At 41.6% G+C, this 19,342-nt stretch overlaps 1 protein-coding gene across 2 annotated transcripts in view; it reads left to right on the top strand.

Moving 5' to 3' along the window:
• The first annotated feature begins 873 nt into the window (after positions 1-873).
• Positions 874-19,342, top strand: part of PRICKLE1 (prickle planar cell polarity protein 1) — a 198,604-nt gene continuing 180,135 nt past the window's right edge. For both annotated transcript variants that reach the window (XM_029616285.1, XM_029616286.1), the window contains exon 1: positions 874-1,141. The gene's annotated coding sequence lies outside the window, so the exon portion shown is untranslated. The remainder of the gene's footprint in view (positions 1,142-19,342) is intronic.

Raw genomic sequence — 19,342 nt, 5'->3', positions numbered from 1 at the left:
GACGAACCCGGGCTATGGACGCGCGCGGCACAGTGCTCCACCCATAAACACTTCCCACCCCTCCATCCCCATCACGACGCAGCACACGCTCTATGAAGGGCCTGGCACCACATTACCGTGTGCAAGCGTGCACAGAGCACGTATGCCCTTCCATAAGTGTAATATTAACAAATGATTTTTATCATTAATGATTACATACTCGCATATATTTGTTCCATGTTATAACAACTTATTTCTGTCATCAGTTCAAATACTTAAAAGCACTGAGAAATTACACTGTTAATAAACCCATAATTATAAAGTATTAATTGAAATAAAGCTGAGTTCCATAATGTATTGACCCTGTAGCGAGTTTATACCATATTTTTACCATGATCACAGGCACAACTCTCCAGGAGGACTGGAAACACCTATTTCCTGTCTATCTGCAAAGGAACGTGTTTTAATTAACATTTCTTCTAAACAGAGCCAGGGGCTATGCTTTCTTATAGTAATTAGCTGCAAAAGAGCAAGTTTGATCACGGGAAATTTGGAAGGAGATTCGCTGCCTCCTCCTACGCAGCAGCATACGATTTACACTTCAAAACTCTTTGCTTTGCATCACCGAGCTCCACATACCAGATAACATTCCTCTTGCTCAGCGTCATTCATACAATCTGATCACACGTAGGACCGGCCCTTCTATATAGGGCACTAAACCCACATGCACTCAGCAAGAAGCAGGAATCCCCCTCCCAGGGCTCCCCCTTTCCAGATTTTGCAGCCAGCCAGTGACAGCAGCAGCCCTTCGGCGATTGGCCAGTAACGCAGGGTTCAGCCAGTCAGCTCGGAGGAATCTCTCTTGTCATTTTACCGAGCATGAAAAGGCTCCTGCACATTAGTAATAGGAGAGCCAAGTCTGCAACCTTTACTTGCTTCAATGCTGCATGCTCGGTAAGTTGGAAGGCGATCGGGCTCCCTTCTAAATGCTCTGCGCTGCCTGAAGAGATGTATCCATCGTGCAGCCTGCAGTGATTGCACCCGAGCACGGTCCTGGGGACGTTGGGGCTGCTTTGTTCCGTGCGTGATCGATTCTGCTGAAAATAATAATAATAATAATACGGAATACCTTGCCGGAATCTCCGAGTCCTTCATTTATATGGTAAGTGAACTCTGCTGACTGAGTGACAGAACTAAGTCAAGAGTTATTTGTTTATACCCCCATGAACGTAAGACAGACTTTGAGCTCTAAGGTAGCCGAGTGCGGTGCTCCTTGTGATGAGAGGAGGGGGGGATGGATGTGTGGAGGAATGTCAGCCTCCGTGAGCACCTAAAAAACCTCTCTCCAGACTTAATGAGTTTAATGGGACTAGAAGTCAAAAGGAAACGGGGTGGGCACTGCACTTTTAAACTTCGCTAAACTATAGCAGCAACCAAAGCAGACAGAGCAGCGTTTTTCACTTCCTCCTCCCCCACCCCAAAAACTTATTTCAAAGTTAGAGGCAGTAGAAATGAAATATTTCTAGGGTTCCCCCCTCCCTTTCTATGCCCAAAGGGCAGCACAACAAACCATGTAAAAAATGTGGATCGCGGCAGCCAGCCTAAGAGAAAACAAACAGCATTTCAAGTAATTATTTGGCTTGCTTAACCTGGCACCGCCGTGTTAGTTTTGGGACTAGGGAAAGGTTGTCCACGGGATTGTCTGAGCAGCCTTGAAGATCTTTTGTCTTGAAGAACGAGCAACTCCGCGGGGGGGGGGGGCTGGCACCACACTTGCGCTCCAACTTGCCCAACTGGAATCTGAACTGGTTGGCCACATGTGCGTAATTATTAATTATACCCTAGCAATATGTGATGATCCCGCGTGGGTTCCAGTAAAACCACAGCAACGCCAAGGTAAAAGCGGCAGACCCCCCTTTAAAAGCCGGATGAAGTAAAATTCTTCCATTCCCATTCTGCCCCAAGTTAATTTCTGAGTAATTTGCGCATGGGGATAAATTATGCATGTGCACTCATTCTTCTCTGTTTATGTATTTAAACTATTTTAGCTACAAAAATAAAATCGCGAGTATTTTTAGCAAGCGCAGAAAAGGTTCCATCTGTCGTTCTTACCAGACCAAGCCTCTAGATGGGTGTGAGTTTCAGACGCTTTGCCCGTCTCAAGCTCCAGATGTGTGAGCTCAGCTGTTGCCTGTCACTTGGGTGACAACTGGTCTTTGCCCATTTAAGTCTTTGCTTTCTCCATTATCCTCAGCTAAGTGTCAGTGTTTCAGCTCCTTTTCTATTATCATGAGTGGAGTGCAGCCTCATGAGAGAGGCAGCCTTGTTTGGCTATCCCTAACAATACGTCTGGTTTTAGATTTAGAAAAATTATCTTGTGACAGATGCATCTATATGTGTATGGCCAAGGATATGAACAACTTTTTCTAAGGCTCCTGTGGAAACCAAAAGAACTCTGAGAAGCTGACGTAATATTTGTCAAGTCTTTTCTCTCAAACAATATTTACTCCCACCAGGGGGATTTTAAACTTAAACAGCAGTCATTTATCTTGTTGTCTGTTTGGGCTCAGTTCCACATGCCTTCAATGTGGTCTCTGCAAAGGGTAACCGGTCCCGGGCTTGGACAGGAATCTGTCATTGAACCCCAGCTGGGGGCTGAGGAAAGCAAAACAAAGTGCACTGCTGGTACCAGGTTATTCCTAAATGTCATCAACTGAGGAGTCAGGAAGCACAGAGGGGGGTGAATGTACTCGCTCTCTGAGAAATGTTTTTCAAGAGAACTGAAAGGTTAGCAATGCATGTTCCTTGCTTAATAAAGTGAGGTCTTGGGAGGAAATGAACAGGGTTGGTAGTTTAGCATCTATAGTCTGTTAACGTTTGACAGCGAGCATTAAATTGCCAGATTGTTCTAAGCAGAGGGACTTAAAGCTAACCGTGTCTGTTGCCGATTGTACCTAGCACTATGTATTTTCACATTTTGAAGGGAAAAGGGGGGTGAATTTGCGTGCTATTGTGAAAGAAAGATACTAATAACTTTCTTGTCCTGGAGAACTTGGTTCCAGTGTGTCAGTCAGCGGGGATAAACCTATTTATTGGCTTATTGGAGTTTCTACTGAAGGAAAAAGCAATTCATTTTACTATAGTGACAGATTCAATCAGTTCTGCCAGCAAAAGCCAAGCCTGCAAAAACAGAGTTTTATCATGTTTTATAATCTAGGATCTGTAAGAACCGCTATTTGTCTGAATAATAAAGGGTGCTGGAATGAATCAGCCTAGGTCACCTACAAAATTTAACATCAGCTAAAAAAAAAAAAAAATTCAGGGTTAATAGCTGAACTATTAAGATTAGAGTCAGATGTGGGAAACCCAACAGTAGAGTCTGAGAGGGATTTTTTTTCCTAATCTCCTGTTGTATGACTCAAAAATAAACTAATCCATAGGAGGTGGAGGAACCTTGTTTAGGTTCACTTTTGAAAGCAAATTGAAAGGCTGCCTAGAAAAGTATGAATAATTATGTACTAAATTTTTAAAAAGGCTGGTGAGCATGGAGCATGCAACTGTAAAAGCTTTAGAATTTGGTTCAGGAACAGAGATGTTTGCTTGTTCACTCTTAATAATACATGATCCCTCTTTAGTGTTTGAAAGTAAGGTTTAGTTTGATGGACAGCCTAGACTGTTTGCTAGAAAGGTTATCTTAGTTACTTAGCAAGCTAGTTATAATATTTAACCAAAAGGAGCTCATTAATAAGTACTTTTTGCACATAGGGAAAAAGAAATATGACTTGCTGTGTAATTTCTCAAACCTTTATAATGGGGATACAAACACAACTACAGAGGCATGGCATAGTAGTGTATTAATAATGATGTCACTTTTTATAATGCAGAGTTTCTAGCTGATCCTAATGAAGTGTTTTGCCTTGCTACCTTAATATTTTTAAAAATTAAAAAATCTCATAATTCATGACTGTTACAAAAAAAAAAAAATCCCCAAAGTATACTTTCAAAATAACTTACAGAATAGAACATTGCAGATGCCAATTTACTTTGCTGGAAGATTTTGCTCTTTTTGCAGTCAAGATGGTAAAATAAATAAAGTATATAACTATGAATGTGCCATTTAGGCAATGGTTTGATATGCCCTTTCTTAAACTTGTAGTACACAGGATGTCCACTAGGCAAGGGTTTTCAATCCTGTCCTTGAGTACTCCCCTAGCCAGTCAGGTTTAAAGGATATGCACAATGAATATGGATAAGATATGTTTGTATGCAGAAGTATTTCCTGCATATTTCATTATGGATATCCTGAAAATCTGACTGGCTGCCACCTTTGTTCCCAGTGCAGATCTCCTGTCTCTTAGTGATTGATTGAACATGGCTGCATCAATGAGGTAGGATGCTAGAGCCCAGGGTCATGCCTGATGGGCTTCTGTGGGCTGCCACACACTACTACTGAAAGAAAATTAATGTGGATATGTCAGAGTGAGGCTTGGAATAGCCCAATAGATGGGAAAGCGCCACTGAAATGCATCCCGCTGACATGACAGGCCTGGATTTCTCCTCCTTGCCAAGGACAGGCAATGGCCAGAATATGGTGGAACCACAGTGGCCGAGGGCATTTGAGCAGCAGAAAGGTGCAATTCATAGAATAATTGGGAGGGGGGGGGCTAGGCCTAGTAGCTAGTTCTTGACTAATTTCTCCTTTGGGTCTTATTATCAAGTCTCATTTTTTGTGTAAATGAATCATAGGTGTGCTTGCTGGTGCTGGAGCAGCAGAAAGGCACAGTTCACAGAGCAGGTGGCATTTTAGGAGTCGGTGAAGTGCAATGTGATACTTGTAGTCATAGTTTCTTCCTTATGAAAATTGGGACTGGGACTATAGCAACCAGAAGGCAACAGGAAGGAAAAAGGGGTGTTAGAAACCAAGAGTGTAATAGAATAAATGCAATACAGTAACATTGTTAACGATGACTAGTTGGCCCATGCAGTTTGGCTTAAAGCCATTCACATTGGTTGGTTGCAACATCAGAGGAGAACCTTCTCCCCTGCCGCAGTTGGCCCATTTTTTTCCCAAAGAGACCCAACCTTGAAATGATTTGACACCCCTGGGATAGGGGCACTTGAGGACAGGGTTAGAAACCCTGGTGATTGCATGGCAAAGAATAAATCTTATTGGAGGGCTTCCTAAACCTGTCTTGGTGATCCCACAGCCAGGTTTTCAGGATATCCACAGTGATACATTTGCATATGTTGGGGATATGATACATGTAAATGTATCTCATGCATATTCATTGTGGAAATTCTGAAAACTCATTTGGCTGTAGGGTCACCAGGTCAAGTTTTGGGAAACCATGCTTTTTTTTACTTGTACATGACATGCTTGAAAATGCAGTTCCTCCTTGTTTGGAATGAAAGCTAAGAACAAAATGTGGCTATTGCTTCCTAAATTAAACGTTAAGTCAAGCATGGTGAATTAGTGCTGTAGTGGGGATTCCTGTGCTCAAATAGATTTGACAAGAGTAGCTTGATAACTCCCAGTGACCCTTCTCATTCATCTGAGGGGTAACGGGGAGGAGATGTGCTCTACCAGATACAGCAGACTGATGATGTCATGGATCTTCTGGCACTAATTCCAAGAAGGCCTAATCTGATCATTTCACTGTTTGCCAAAATGACAGAGGTTTTCCAGAAACATTCTTACTCATCAGTCCACAGTCAAAGGATGTTTCATTTTATTGAATCCCTCTCAAGGGGCCATGCAATAATTCTTCCCCAGCCTTTGCATTGCATGGTCGCTTAGATTTCATTTGGCATGTATTAAAAACTCCTGCATGGCTTGTCTCAAGGCCTGAAATAATGGCACATTTTCTCGATTGCTTAAGAAAACTTTAACAATAATAATTTTTGAAAAAGTCACTTAATTAAAAAAAAAATGTTGGATGTCAAGGGTTTGAGCCAAGAAAAACATTTTAAGTTCTCAAAAATAGCTATAAACCTGTTTGGAGATTGTCATGTTACCTCTCTGCAGAATTGCTTTGTAACTCTAATGCTGATTTTTTAGTCAGTGATTATGAGAAGGTAATTGGGCCATCAAGCAGAGTGAAGTTGTCACCAGTACAACTGGGGCAGGCAATATCTGACATAATTCTTATTTCCAGTGGCTCACACTTCAGACCCGCCATCCCCTTAGTGCTGTGTTTCCATTCTTGTGATCTTGCAGTCATGAAATCTCACTGGAGATGTATTCATGCATTGTGGATCTACAGCACCCAGCAGCAATTTCTGTTCTGTTTTGTGTTTCTTTTTATCTCCTGCTCCTCAATCTCAGCAAAGATTTATCAAGAAACTGGTAAAAGTGTGGTACGTGCAGACCTCGAGCACACTCTGCACAGAGCAATGTTCTCTCCAACTGCCCTTCCCTTCTCTGAGGCAGAGATCCCACCGCTCCCAATTATGCTCTTTTGACTTTAGTGTAACAATTCTATTTGAAATGTTTCCAATTACACAAATTATTGGCAGCATGAGGTGGCTGCATGCCAAAAAAGCTTTTCCAAGTGCGTTCCAAGAATAAGATTGTGATTGCTTTTAATTTAAATAAAGGCTATTTGGTTTCCTGTGATGCTCTTATAGCCACTTTTGTTAGTTTTGTTGCTTTTTGTTATTTCGCATCAAGTAATTTGCATCAATTGGCCAGGATCTGGCATCATATCATACTGGACACAATTTGATAACTACATATGCCTATTGATCAATCCATGCATTATAGTGTGTTTAAAAGGGTAGAACGCCTCTTGGATTTTATGTGAGGCTCTGGAAATATGATGGCTTAGAAAAACACCTCCCTAATTTTTTTTTTCCTTTGGATGACCAAGAAAACCCATATAATAGGAATTATATTACATGTCTATTTTTAAAGAGGTTCATTATGTTACCACTGACCTCCTATAAAAAGGACATTAGACCCTATAAATATTTTATCCTACAAAGAAATTAAAAGAAAGCATTAGGAAATAGAATACTTGAGGAAGGAACATCATATCCAATAGTGGACTTAAGGTGAAATGAAAGTAAGACAAATAGAAGTAAACTATTTTAGTATTCAAAGGAATATTTAAATCCATGGTCGCCTTTCTGCAAGATTGACCTAGAACATCTGTACCTAGCCTTGACTAGTACCTCATTGACAATTCCATTTACCCTGCAACATTCTGGAACAGTAATCTATTACAAAAAAAATATTAGTCTTTGAAATGAGCCTTATCTGGAATGCCTTATCTGTTTGTCATTTTAACAAATCAATAACTTGGCAATTACTTTTTGGAGTGAATAAAAAAAGCCTTTCCAGCCTTTTACTTACTTTAAATTAAGTTCTTATTTAATTATTATTTAATAATAATTTTTTCAAAAACATTTTATTTAAAAAATTAAAATTTGGATTTGTGAGAACTGCTGGGCACTTTTGTTCACCCACTAACAGAAGGCTTTGGGAAGCCACTTGGACTGCCTGCTTAGTCCTCCCAGCGATATAGCATGTTCATCCTGATGATTAGTCTTACATAGTTTATCTGACATTATCAGATAAAATATGGTTCAAGTTCATATAAAGAGAGCAGAATATCTACACCTTTCTTGAGTTGGATAATAACTTTTATTATAATAGCATAAAATGTACATGCTAGCCAATTTGTATCTGGCAGTGTCAGCTAAATTGTAAGGTGAAGACAAATTGCTCAATATGCGGAATAACAGCAGTTTTCTTGGTGCAGTTCATTGGCACTCACCTTAAAACTGCAGGGGCCATCACATGGCTTGACTTCCATCTTGTATTTGTCAGACCTGCACACTCCTTTTTAGGATGACTCGCTTATCATAAGTACCTTGCCAGAGCTTGGTGTGTTGGCGTACTATTGGAGTTATGACTCCCAAAAGCAAGAGCTGGCTGGATGCAAACAAGGTGAGCTTGAACAGAAACAGTTGCAAAGTGTCTTCTGCCTTTACTGACCACTTTTCCCTTGGGTTGAGCCCTTAAATTCTAGTAGCTAGCAGGAACAAACATCAGAGAATTTGAAGGCATGAGAGCAGGGTAACTGCAGAAATAAGTTACAGGAAAGCACCCACTAAAACAGGGACTCAGGATCAACTAGGACAGGCAATAGCACAGGCTCAAAGCAAGACCAGACAGAAACACGGAAGCAGGCAAAAGCAAACAGGAGCACAAGAGCAAAGGACAACAGGAACTCAAAATATGTGGACCTGAGAGGAGGACCCACATAAGACCAGAGACTAAGACAAGAAAGCAAGACCATGACTTAGACAAGGATGCAAAACAACAGAATTCATACCAGAAGATGGCCATGGGATGAACATACCATAGAGCTGGGAGGACTAAGCAGAGTGTCTATGCAGCAGGCCATAAAGCTAGGAGAACTAAACAGGCAGACCAAGAGGCCCACCAAGGCCCTCTGCTGGTGGGTGGACAGAACTGCTCAAAAGGTACTCACATGATTTAAATTACTGGGAAGGCTTTGTTTATTCACAACAGTCGTGAACATCCAAATATTGCATACAAATGTCTGCATTGACACTACCTGTGGTGTTCTTTCTCACTCTTTTTCTTCATCAAAATTAAATTTTGCGAAAGAACTGGCTAGCCAGAGATTAAACTCAGCCCTTTTATCACTTCTAATTCACTAACTGAGCATCCTGGCTAGTTGGGCATCTGTCCCTTCTCTGACTCATTTGTCTGATGTTACAAATCTAATCAGCACTACAGGGTTAACATTTTCCACTGTTTAGCTTTCACCCTTGTTGAAATCCTGCTTTTATGTTGGGAGTGTGGAGCAAGGCAGCACAAATGAAAGAAATATTCTTGTTTTGTTTTCTATTTTTCCCAGCTAGATCAAGAATGAAAGGACTTTAAATCCTGCAGAAGACCCTATATTTAGTTCTAAGCTGACATTCCTTTTCAATAAAAATGCTATCAAATGTTATGAAAATCTCCCCTCCCCCCAACACACACACATTCGCTCACACTCACATACTCTGTTATCACTGCCTCTACTACTATCAGCGCATTCACCTTTAAGTATGCCAGTGGAGTGTCTTGATATTACTTTTCTTCCTATTAGACTAGTCTGAGATCTCTCTCTCTCTCTCTCTCTCATTTTCATTTGGCCAGTTCTAGATCTCAAAGGCATCAATGGGTACCTCGTTTCCAAATACATGGGTACTTGCCAGGTTCTTATGGCCTGGATTGGCCACTGTTGGAAACAGGATGCTAGGCTTGATGGACCCTTGGTCAGACCCAGTATGGCATTTTCTTATGTTCTTATGTTCTTACAAACTCTTCACTTCATTATGATAACAGTAAGCATACGGGAATTTCTTACTTTTTCTAGATCTTGCAGAGGCTTATTTCCATATATCCATCTGGAAAGTACACTGGAAGTTTCTCTGCTTTTCTGTCTTGTGCAGGCATTTTCAGTTTCAGGTGCTGCCCTTTAGCCTAGTGATCGCCCTAAGGACTTTCACCAAGGAGATGGTAGTGGTGGTGGCAGCCCTTTGCAAACAAGGCATTATGGTGCACCCATATTTGGATAGTTGGTTTGTCAGGGCCAAGTCATTCCAGGAAAGCCAGTGAGACTCCACCTCCAATTCCTGGAGTGTCTAGGTTGGGTCATGAACTACATGAAGAGGGCTGTATCACCTTCTCAGTCCCTAGAGTTTCTAGAAGTTATCTTTGATACCAGGTAAGAAAAAGTGTCATTGACTCACAAGAGACTCGTCAAGGTCACTTCTTCCATCCAAGACTTCCAGGCACAAGAAGCACCCAGGGAGTGGGATTATCTGCAACTTCTGCGGCTAATAACATCAACCTTAGACTGAATTCCATGGACTGGGATACACATGAGCCCCCCTATAGCATTCCCTCCTTTCCTGATGGTACCCTGCATTCTTTGAACTTAAATTATGGTGGTGTCTTATTGCTCTGACAAAAGGCTACTGGTAGCTGCCTGAATCTACTCCCCCCCCCCTCCCCCCTTATAGCCAGCAGTGAGATCACAAGCAAAAACGAAGGTGTGGCTTCTAACTCTGGCAACTGTGGAATGAAATATCTTCCATTAGTCCAGACTGGTCTAGCAGGACTCAAGGAAAAGACATTAACAAGTAAAACTTTACATTACTTCAGCCTTACATCCAGCCTTGGAGATGAGAGGGCCACTTAATTGGGTTTCTTGACAAGGGCTGGAACAATGCAATTTATTTTTATTTTATTTTTCTTTTTTGTGCAGGTATAAACCTTTAGAAATTAGTGTGCCATCAGAGGCCAGGGGCAGGCTGATGGGACACATTTTAACACATGTGTCTTTATGTTTAAGTATAAACTAAAGATGCAAACGTCTCTGTTCTTTCTGTGACAGCCAACAATAAATCTGTCCAGCTCTGAATAAAGATTGTGTGTAGTTTGTTAAAAAGGATAAAGTTTAGTCCCACGTCCTATTAGTGGATCACAGATGTTTTGTGTAAGAGCTTCATAGGCATGTTTAACTGATTTCCAAGGCTTTGTTCACCTTTAATGATCATGTGGATAACTTCCTTATGAGGTCTCGCAGCCTTGTTTACAGAGAACAGATGAATCTGAATGTTCAAAATCGGTGCACACCAGCCTCCTGGATCTAGAGCATTCAATCCTTCTGTATGAAGAGTAAGAATGGGGAAAGGGAAGAAATGCCCATAGATGTTTATATTTAGCAGCAAGAAGCATATATGATAAATTTTAGTTGGGGCTATAAGCTTTAAACAGCTTGGCAGGCTAATAGCCAGCAAAATGTCTTCAAGTGCTGCCAAATGTGTGGAAAGTAGAGCAGACGTTCCGCCATATTGAGGGACTAGAAACATACTGTCACCTTCTGTGTTTTGAAAAGAGACTGCCGTTGCAGCTCTGAGACTCCTGTTCTATATAGGGTTACATAGGTTGCTCTGGGTATTTAGGATCCTTATTGGAGAATTGTTCCATGCTGAGAAGATGCAGAACTAAAACAGGTAGAGATGCAATGGCTACTGTAGTTGGCTACTTAGAATGACAGGAATTAATACTAAATATGGGCTGGTATCTTTTTTTTTTTTTTCTTTTGCTTAATTTTATTTGTAATACAATTTTGTGATTACAGTTCCAAGTTGAAAGAATTATTTGATTTTAAATGATTTCTGCACTTTTGTAAAGGTTTAACTGAAAAGTGAATAAAATGCACATTGAAATCATTTTCAGTAGTCTCACTTTTTATTCTCCTGTATTGGTGTTCCCTTCCCTATAATCACATTGGTAAAACTCCCTCATTAGAAATCACTTCTAGCCTCTTGGCATGGAAAGGATATTTACAATGAAAGCAAAAAGATTACACTGTAATGCTGCCTTTCGTTATGTTCCAGGTAGAGTGTGGGGTGGTTTTGCTGAGCTGAGTAGCCACTTGTTTATAGACCTGGGAACTTGCCCTCCTCCATTCCCCACCTCCCACCCCTAACAACTGTCCTTCCTCTTGGGAGGCTGTGGGTTTATGGACTCTATAGGGAATATTCTGTGTTCTGCTGTGTTTGATGCTGTGTTACATCAGGCTCTTTTCGTGACAGAATGGTCACAATGTTTGTTTTTCTACTGTCCTTTTGCCTTAAATGTCTTCAATAGGTGTACTGATCTGTGCCATTTTTTTTTTTAAATAACATAACTTTGTACACAGCCCAAATATGAAGATCAAACATCAGATTTTATCTCTGCATGAACAGTACTCTTCTCTGATTAATCTGGATGTAAATTACAGAATCGAGCACTCGGATAACTGACCTATTCAAATCAAAATGTCAGAGTTGAAGTACTATCTGAAGGTAGCACTGTACAACCTCAGGAGAGCATCACCTTATAAATGAAAAGTTAATTTCTCCTTAGATTCAGGTACTTTCTTGTGGGTGCAATATCCTTGGCTACTTTCTAATTTCCTGCTGGGCTTATTGGAAGTCTGCTGCTGGTGCTGCCCTCTGATCTGTTCCACATGGGGTTTAGAGTACCACCAAGGAGAGAATGATTGCTACCTTTCAAACTACAGTGGTGGAAAAACTCAAATATAACTTTAAAACTGTCTCCTTTATATGGGAGTATAATGCTAGATACCTTCACGGAGGAAAATTCTAACCTTTCTGACTTATGTTGGCTTTGTTGAAAAGCTCCCTCCCTGTGTATGCCCCTAGACTATAGGACTATACACTCATGAGGGAGAATATATATTTTATGTGACCTCCGACCACCACCACTTTGGTCCGGACTATGAATTACCCCTATGCATGGGGTGTGGAGTATCACATGAGAAATTATATTTACTAATATTATTTATTTTCAGGTTCGTAGCCTGAGTGAGGGATGAGACAGGGTTCTGGGCATCCGATACCACAATTCTGTGCCCTTCCCAAACAACCTTTCACTTGTGGCATCACAGACCAGATAAAATCATCACACCAGAATAAAACAGTAATTAAATCTTTTACTGGTATTGTGTGAGTAGACAGTAAAAAATCCAACCAGAACTTTAAATAGAAACAGAACAGTAGTGAAGTATATTATAAACTTGCAGTTTTCTTTTTTTTTTTTTTTTTTTTTTTTTTTTTAAATCGAGCAATGGAAAAAATAACACTGGGTATGGCCTGTTAGCCAGGGCAACCAACATTCTCATATGGCTAGTAAAAAAAATAAAAATTAAAATGAAGGAATGCTAATCGAGAGAAGTTGGGAGGGAAAGCAGTGAAATACACAGCTTTCAAAAATTGTCTTTATCCCTGAGTAGTCAAAAGAGGTGGGGGGAAACAGATCCACCCTAATGCCACCAGTTTATAAAGGGTGCACCCTGTCCCAAACACAAACAGACCAATGCAATAAGACATGCGTTAAAAGGGGTGCTCGTATTGAGCGCATGTTTTCCTAACGTGCTTACTGCCACGTCTTCTGGGCACTCCATGCAATATTTAAATGAGCTGCTGCATTAAAAATGACTTGCTAAAGAAAAATTGTGCATCCTTAGCACTCAACTGCATCAGGTGCCCACCATTGCAGTGGGCACTCAATACGAGTGTCCGTTTTAACCCGCTTCAGGTTGATTTTGCATAGCTAGGGGCAAAATCGTCCTGGAGCATGTCTATTGTGCGTCCAGAATTTTTTTTTTTTTTTTTGTCATCAAGTCATTACATTATACCTTTATTCTCAAACACTGCAAGCAGTAGATTTAAGTATTGCAACAATATTATTAGGAGGAACCACAGAGGACAATATTTTCTAAAATTACTCTTGAGCCCTTGACAAGCAGATTGACATAATGCCAGCTCCAGGGCTGGAGTTAAATTTGCTGTGTTAAAAAGTATGCATTGGGCACCCAGTGACTTTCTGCATTGGGGGTAATGGTTAATAGTCTCATCTACATGGAATTTAGATGTGAGGAGCACTATCGGCTAGGTGTTTGGGTGTATTTTGTACGCTCTAATCTCCTTATTGCATCGGCTGCTAGTCTAGCGCATCCAAAATGCACGTAAAACTGTGCGCTGGGCTAGGTGCACTTTATTGCATCAGCCCCAAAATTGTGTTTGGGGAAATAAAATCAAGAAAATGAAGGAATCCCTCTTGATGGTGGAGCTGCTAGATGACAAACCAAATAGATGAGCATTGCAGTGTGTGGAAGGATTCTCTCTCTTGGGGAGCTTCCCAAATGGTTTACTTGGTACTAAACAGAAAGTGGGCCTAGTTTCAGTCTCTTACAGAAAGACCACAGCCATTCAGCTTCTCTTTCCCTGCCCTATCTCTTGCGGCTGTGGCAAGTGTTTTATGTTTGACTTCAGCTGAAAGGCTGAAACACTTGAGATACTGAATTTGTGACAAAAGGCAAGGAACTAAACCTTCTCCCTCCTTTGCTAAGATACTGTCCGTGCAAAGTTTAGATTACTTAACTCAGTCTCTTAGGAGGGTGATCCATTCATGTGCTCCTGGGCCTGGATAGGAAGTCTCTCAGCTCCTGGCTCCTCAGCTTTCAGAAAAATGGTTAAAACCTGGCTGTTTCACCAGGCATTTAATGAAGGCAACAGTACCTGAGTATTATGAATCCATCATGGTAAAGACGATAAGTAAGAATGTCTATTGAACGTCCCACACTAGGGGCCGGATTTTAAAAGCCCTGCGCGCGTAAATCCGGTTGGATTTACGTGCGCAGGGCACTCGCGCGCCGGCGTATCTATTTTGCATAGGCCCCCGGTGCGCGCACAGCCCCGGGACGCGCGTAAGTCCCGGGGTTTCGTCAAAGGGGCGGGGGAGGGGGGCATGTCCGGGGCGTGTCCGGGGTCAGGGGCGGGACCGGGGGCATGGTGCCGGCCCGGGGGGCATGGTCAAGGCCTCCAGACCAGCCCCCGGGTCGGGTGATGGCGCGCCAGCAGCCCGCTGGCACGCGCAGATTTACGCCTGCTTTTGGCAGGCGTAAATCTGCCAACAAAGGTGGAGGGGTTAGATAGGACCAGGGGGGTCGGTTAGGTAGGGGAAGGGAGGGGAAGGTGAGGGGAGGTGGAAGGAAAGTTCCCTCTGAGGCCGCTCCAATTTCGGAGCGGTCTCGGAGGGAACAGGCAGCGCGCGCCGGGCTCGGTGCGCAGACGTTGCACAAATGTGCACACCCTTCCGCACGCCGACCCCGGATTTTATAAGATACGCGCGGCTACGCACGTATCTTATAAAATCCAGCGTACTTTTGTTCGCGACTGGTGCGCGAACAAAAGTATGCGCTCGCGTAAATTTATAAAATCTACCCCTATGTGTTTACATGTTTAGGACTTTATTTACAAAATGTATAAGAAGCTAAATTTTAGAAATATTGTTTTGTATTGTTTGGGATAATATGTTTTAGATATTTTTAATGTTGTTATATGTATAATGTAAACCAATATGACGGCCATGCTAAATACCGGTATAGAAATTTTTAATAAATAAAATAAATAAATGTATCTCGGCTTTGAAGCAAGAACAGCAGTCTGTCTCTCTCTATTTCCTCAGAGCGCAGACTTCTGACTCTCAATTCTTGATTATTAGCTGTTAAGGAGAAGGACTGATTACAGGGCTGCCAGATGCACTCCTCCCTTCCTGGTTCCAACTCCTAGCTGTTCCCATCCCTCACATGCCGACAGTGCCAGCTAATTTGCACCTTTTCTTCCTCAAATGTCTCCCAGCATTCCTTTGGCTTCCTACTCTGCTGGCTATGTAGTGCTATTTTTCGTGCAGGCTAAACAGTACAGCCCTTTTCCCAACTTGTTAACAACTTAAGTGCTGAATTCTGGTTTTTGTAGATTTGTTATTCATAGGAGGGCTCATGGGTTTTTGGAGTATTTTTATATTCCTTCACTTTGACTGTGGCAGCTTGCAGTCTCTGCAGGGTTGAAAACCCCTTTTTGACAAGCCCAAAATACATCACTCAGATGCAGCTTGGTCTATATTGTAAGGCTTAAACGCATGATAAGCTCATCGGGGCAGGAACCTAGTTTATGGTAGCTTGCTACATTTAAATCAAGTGCTCTGGGTTTCATGCCCATACTAGCTACAATATTGCCTCTTCTCACCTCTCTTAACAGTGAAGTCTATCTGGGAACTGCTGAAGATGCATTTGACTTCCTGAAATTTTGAGAGTCTGGTACATGCCAGAAGTTTTGTTCTCTCCCCGGTGGTGCGCCATATCACTATTCATTGATAAAGCTTTTCAAATGTTTGTTATTTTATCTGTATAGCCCTATAATTTAGTACCACACTCTCTTGGGGAGCTTTCCAACTTAGCTTACTTTCTGTGTGGAACAAGTGGACTTGTTCTCATAAAGGGGAATGAGTTGGTGATATGAAATAATAGTGACAAGTTTTCTTAATCGGGTGCAATGCTTACTTGTCAAGAGATCCATCTCCAGGTAAACAAATTAAAAACTCAGTACTTGTGCAGCATCTTGACGAAAAAATGTCAAAGTAACTGATGCCCTGAGTCACAGCTATACTTGACCCAAGGATCCTTAGTGCTGTATGAGTTTTGACAGCAAGAAGGACACACCTCATCAGTGTTTCCTTTTAAAGCAGTTTTCACTCCCAACAGAAGATTAATGAACCATATGATGGTTTATCTTCAGTACTGAACTCTTTGACCTGGAAAGAGGTGCAGGTAGACTTAGCATACAATGACATCATCCTTAAGTGTGATTCTTTAGGAATGTTATCCAGAAAAATCAATGTAATCCTAGTGGAGATTAATAGGAGCCAGCAGAAAGCTAACAGAGCCTTTTTGTTAATTATAAGTAATACTGTAATAGGTATGAAGTATTATAATTAATAATATTTAGGATAACAATGTTAGTCCGCTATTAGTAATGTAGGCAAGCTCCTATAATATAGATTGTTGTATTATTGTTGAACATGAGTGACTGACCGCACAGTGCAGTCAGGTTGTAGACAAATTCTCCTGTACAGACTCTTGGTGCACAGAGGGTACTGCCCTTCACTGGGTGTGCTGTGCTCAGGGTTCTGGCCTTGCTTTAAAATAAAAAAAAGTCCCATCGGTTGTGTTGCTCTGTTCCAATGTTTCTAGTCTAAAAATAATCAACCGAGCATGGTGAATGGAAAAACAAGTCAACCTTTCGAAATTGCGCGACAGTGTGCTACCACCATATGAAAACTTTGGATCATACTTATTTGCATATGATTAAAGCTGTGCAGTATGCTACACGGTGGGCTGTGTAAACCTGATAAAGCACATGATCTTGGTAAATGCTTATTGAAATATTACATAGAACCTTTTTTTACAACTTATTTGTGTTGGCTTTATAGTTTCCTCCTGCTCCTTATAGTTGGGGCTGGCCTCTGTTGGGTTACAGCACAATGAGCCTTGATTTACTATTTACTACTACTTACTGCTATTACTCAACACTTCTATAGCGCTGCTCAGTATAATCAGCACTGTAAGAAACATTTGAGAGAGTCCTTTCTCGGTAGAACTTACAATCTAATAAAGACAGTCATACAAGGCAAAAAAGACTTTGGACATTTTCATTTATTAAAACAATGGGCTGTAAGTGGGATAATCAGGGGTTAAGATTTAAAAGCAGCCTCAAAAAGGTAGGGTTTTAGATGGGATATAAATAAGGTAAGAAAGGGTCATGATACGCCTGCTCAGGAAATCTGTTCCAAGCACATGGTGCAGCCAGGTGGAAAGTATGGAGTCAGGAATTGGTGGTATAGGAAAAGGACAAAGATAGTGACTTGCCTGATGAGTAGAATGCACGAGGAGGGCTGTAAACTGTGATAAGAGATGAGAGTGAAGGCTCTTGCAAGTGCAAGCTGGGACTGGATTCCTGCTGAAATTTCTCGTGTAGAAAAATAAATCTGGGAATCCTCGGCATAAAGATGGGATTGAAAGCCATGAGAGGAAATTGGAGCACCAAGGGAATTTATTATACAAAGAGAAGAGAAAAGCACCCAGGACAGAACCCTCAGGGATGGCAGTAAAGGAGGATCTGCCAGAGGAAATACTGAAAGTGCAATGGGAGAAATAAGAACCAAGACAGGACAGAGTCCTGAAATCCAAGTGAGAACAGAGTAGCAAGGAGTAGGTGATGATCAACATTATCAAAATCAGCGGATGGGTCAAGGAAGATCAGGACTGAATAAAGGTCTTTAGTTTAAGCCATAAACAGATCATGGAGACTTTGGCAAGGGTTTCTTTGGCCTATAGATGGAGAAAACCAGACTGGAGTGGAATAGTGTGAGATGAAAAAGTCAAGACAATGGCGGTGAACAGCACATTCATGTAGTTTGGAAGCAAAAGCAAGGAGGGAAATGGGATGGGGTCCAATGGAGGTATTTTTTGAGGAGTGATATGATCACAGCATGTCTGAAGGCAGCAGGAACAATAGCTCTTGAAAGTGATAGACTGAAGATGTGGTGAATGGAAGGGATGACTGCAGTGGAGATAGAGCGGAGGAACTTGATGGGAAAGTTCGGAGGAGGAGAGGAATACTAAAAGTGCATTAGAAAAGGTAAGAAGTGACCCAATAAATAAATAATAGAAAAAGGGCAGTTTCTTCCACTGTGACTTCAGAAAAGGAGGAGAAAGTGGCAGAGGCCAGGGGAGTGAGTAGAGGAAAGAAGTGGGAGAGAGAGGAGTAGAGGTGAACTGGCTGAAAATTCAAGATTAATTTTGTGAATCTTGTCATGGAAGTAATCAGCCATAATCTGGCCAGAGAGGGGAAGCACAGGAAGTTTGAGGAGGGAATTGAGTGTGGTAAAGAGACAGCAAGGGTTGGATGCAAGAGAGTTTGTCAGATGGATGTAGTAGTCTTACTTGGCAACTGCAATAGCAGACTGGAAGGAAGTCAGCATGACTATGAACTGTAGGAGGTTTTGCATGGGATTTTAGTCAGAGACGTTCTATCTCTCCCATTGCACAGGAACATAGGAAGTGAATTCTAGGTGTGAGTCATAGTTGAGGTTTGGAGCACCTTACAGGCTAGATAAGGGGAAGGACAAAGCAGGGGAGAGTATAGTGTTTTGTAAAGAAACTGCGTCTTGAAAGACAATGTAGTGAGGGAGAGGAGAGATTAAATAGCTTGGAGATTCTTGAAGGTGTTAATGGTGACTGGCTGAGGCTGTGGGGAAGAGTAGTTTGATGTGAAAGTTATCAGATGATGGTCTGAAAGAGAAAGAACTGAGGTAGATGTTGTGAGAGGTATTTGGGAGAAAAGATAACCTTCATGACAGAGGTGCAACTGAAGCAGAGTCCTTGGGGGAAAGCCAAGTCAGTCAAGGCAAGGAGATGAAGAGTATAAGAGATAAAGATGTCCTTAATATAGGCAAGCTTCTTGGAAATAGTGGGCAATTCACAGGCATCATGAAAGAAGAAAAGAAGAGTGAAGGAGAAGAGGAATAATGGTGAGATTGGAGGGGAGCGGTTTGATGTTCATCAGTGGGGTGAAAATTGCCTTGGAGAGCCAGGATTGGGATTAATATCCCTAAGTAGGAGGAGCAGGAGAATACATAGAAGAGAAACAGAATTGTGACGAGAGCAACAAGGATGAGATGCTGTCAGGGAGAGTAGAGATGGTTGAATGAGAGGGAAAAAACATTGAAGTTCAAGAACAGTGGACCGTGCAGATGACAGAATGGCAGGTGAGATACAGAACATAGGGAATGGGGAAGGCGGAGTTTGTGTTAGAAGTGATTTGTAGTAGGAAATAAGATTGGGGAGGATTAGCATTAGGAAGAGATAATGTAATGGATTGCTAGGAAATAGAGAGGTCTGCCACCTTCCCAGTACCTGGCTGGCAG

Source organism: Rhinatrema bivittatum, chromosome 9, assembly GCF_901001135.1.
Source record: "Rhinatrema bivittatum chromosome 9, aRhiBiv1.1, whole genome shotgun sequence".
In the NCBI taxonomy this organism is placed as follows: domain Eukaryota; kingdom Metazoa; phylum Chordata; class Amphibia; order Gymnophiona; family Rhinatrematidae; genus Rhinatrema; species Rhinatrema bivittatum.
Note: the sequence above shows the minus strand (reverse complement) of the source record. Positions and strands in the feature narration are given on the sequence as shown.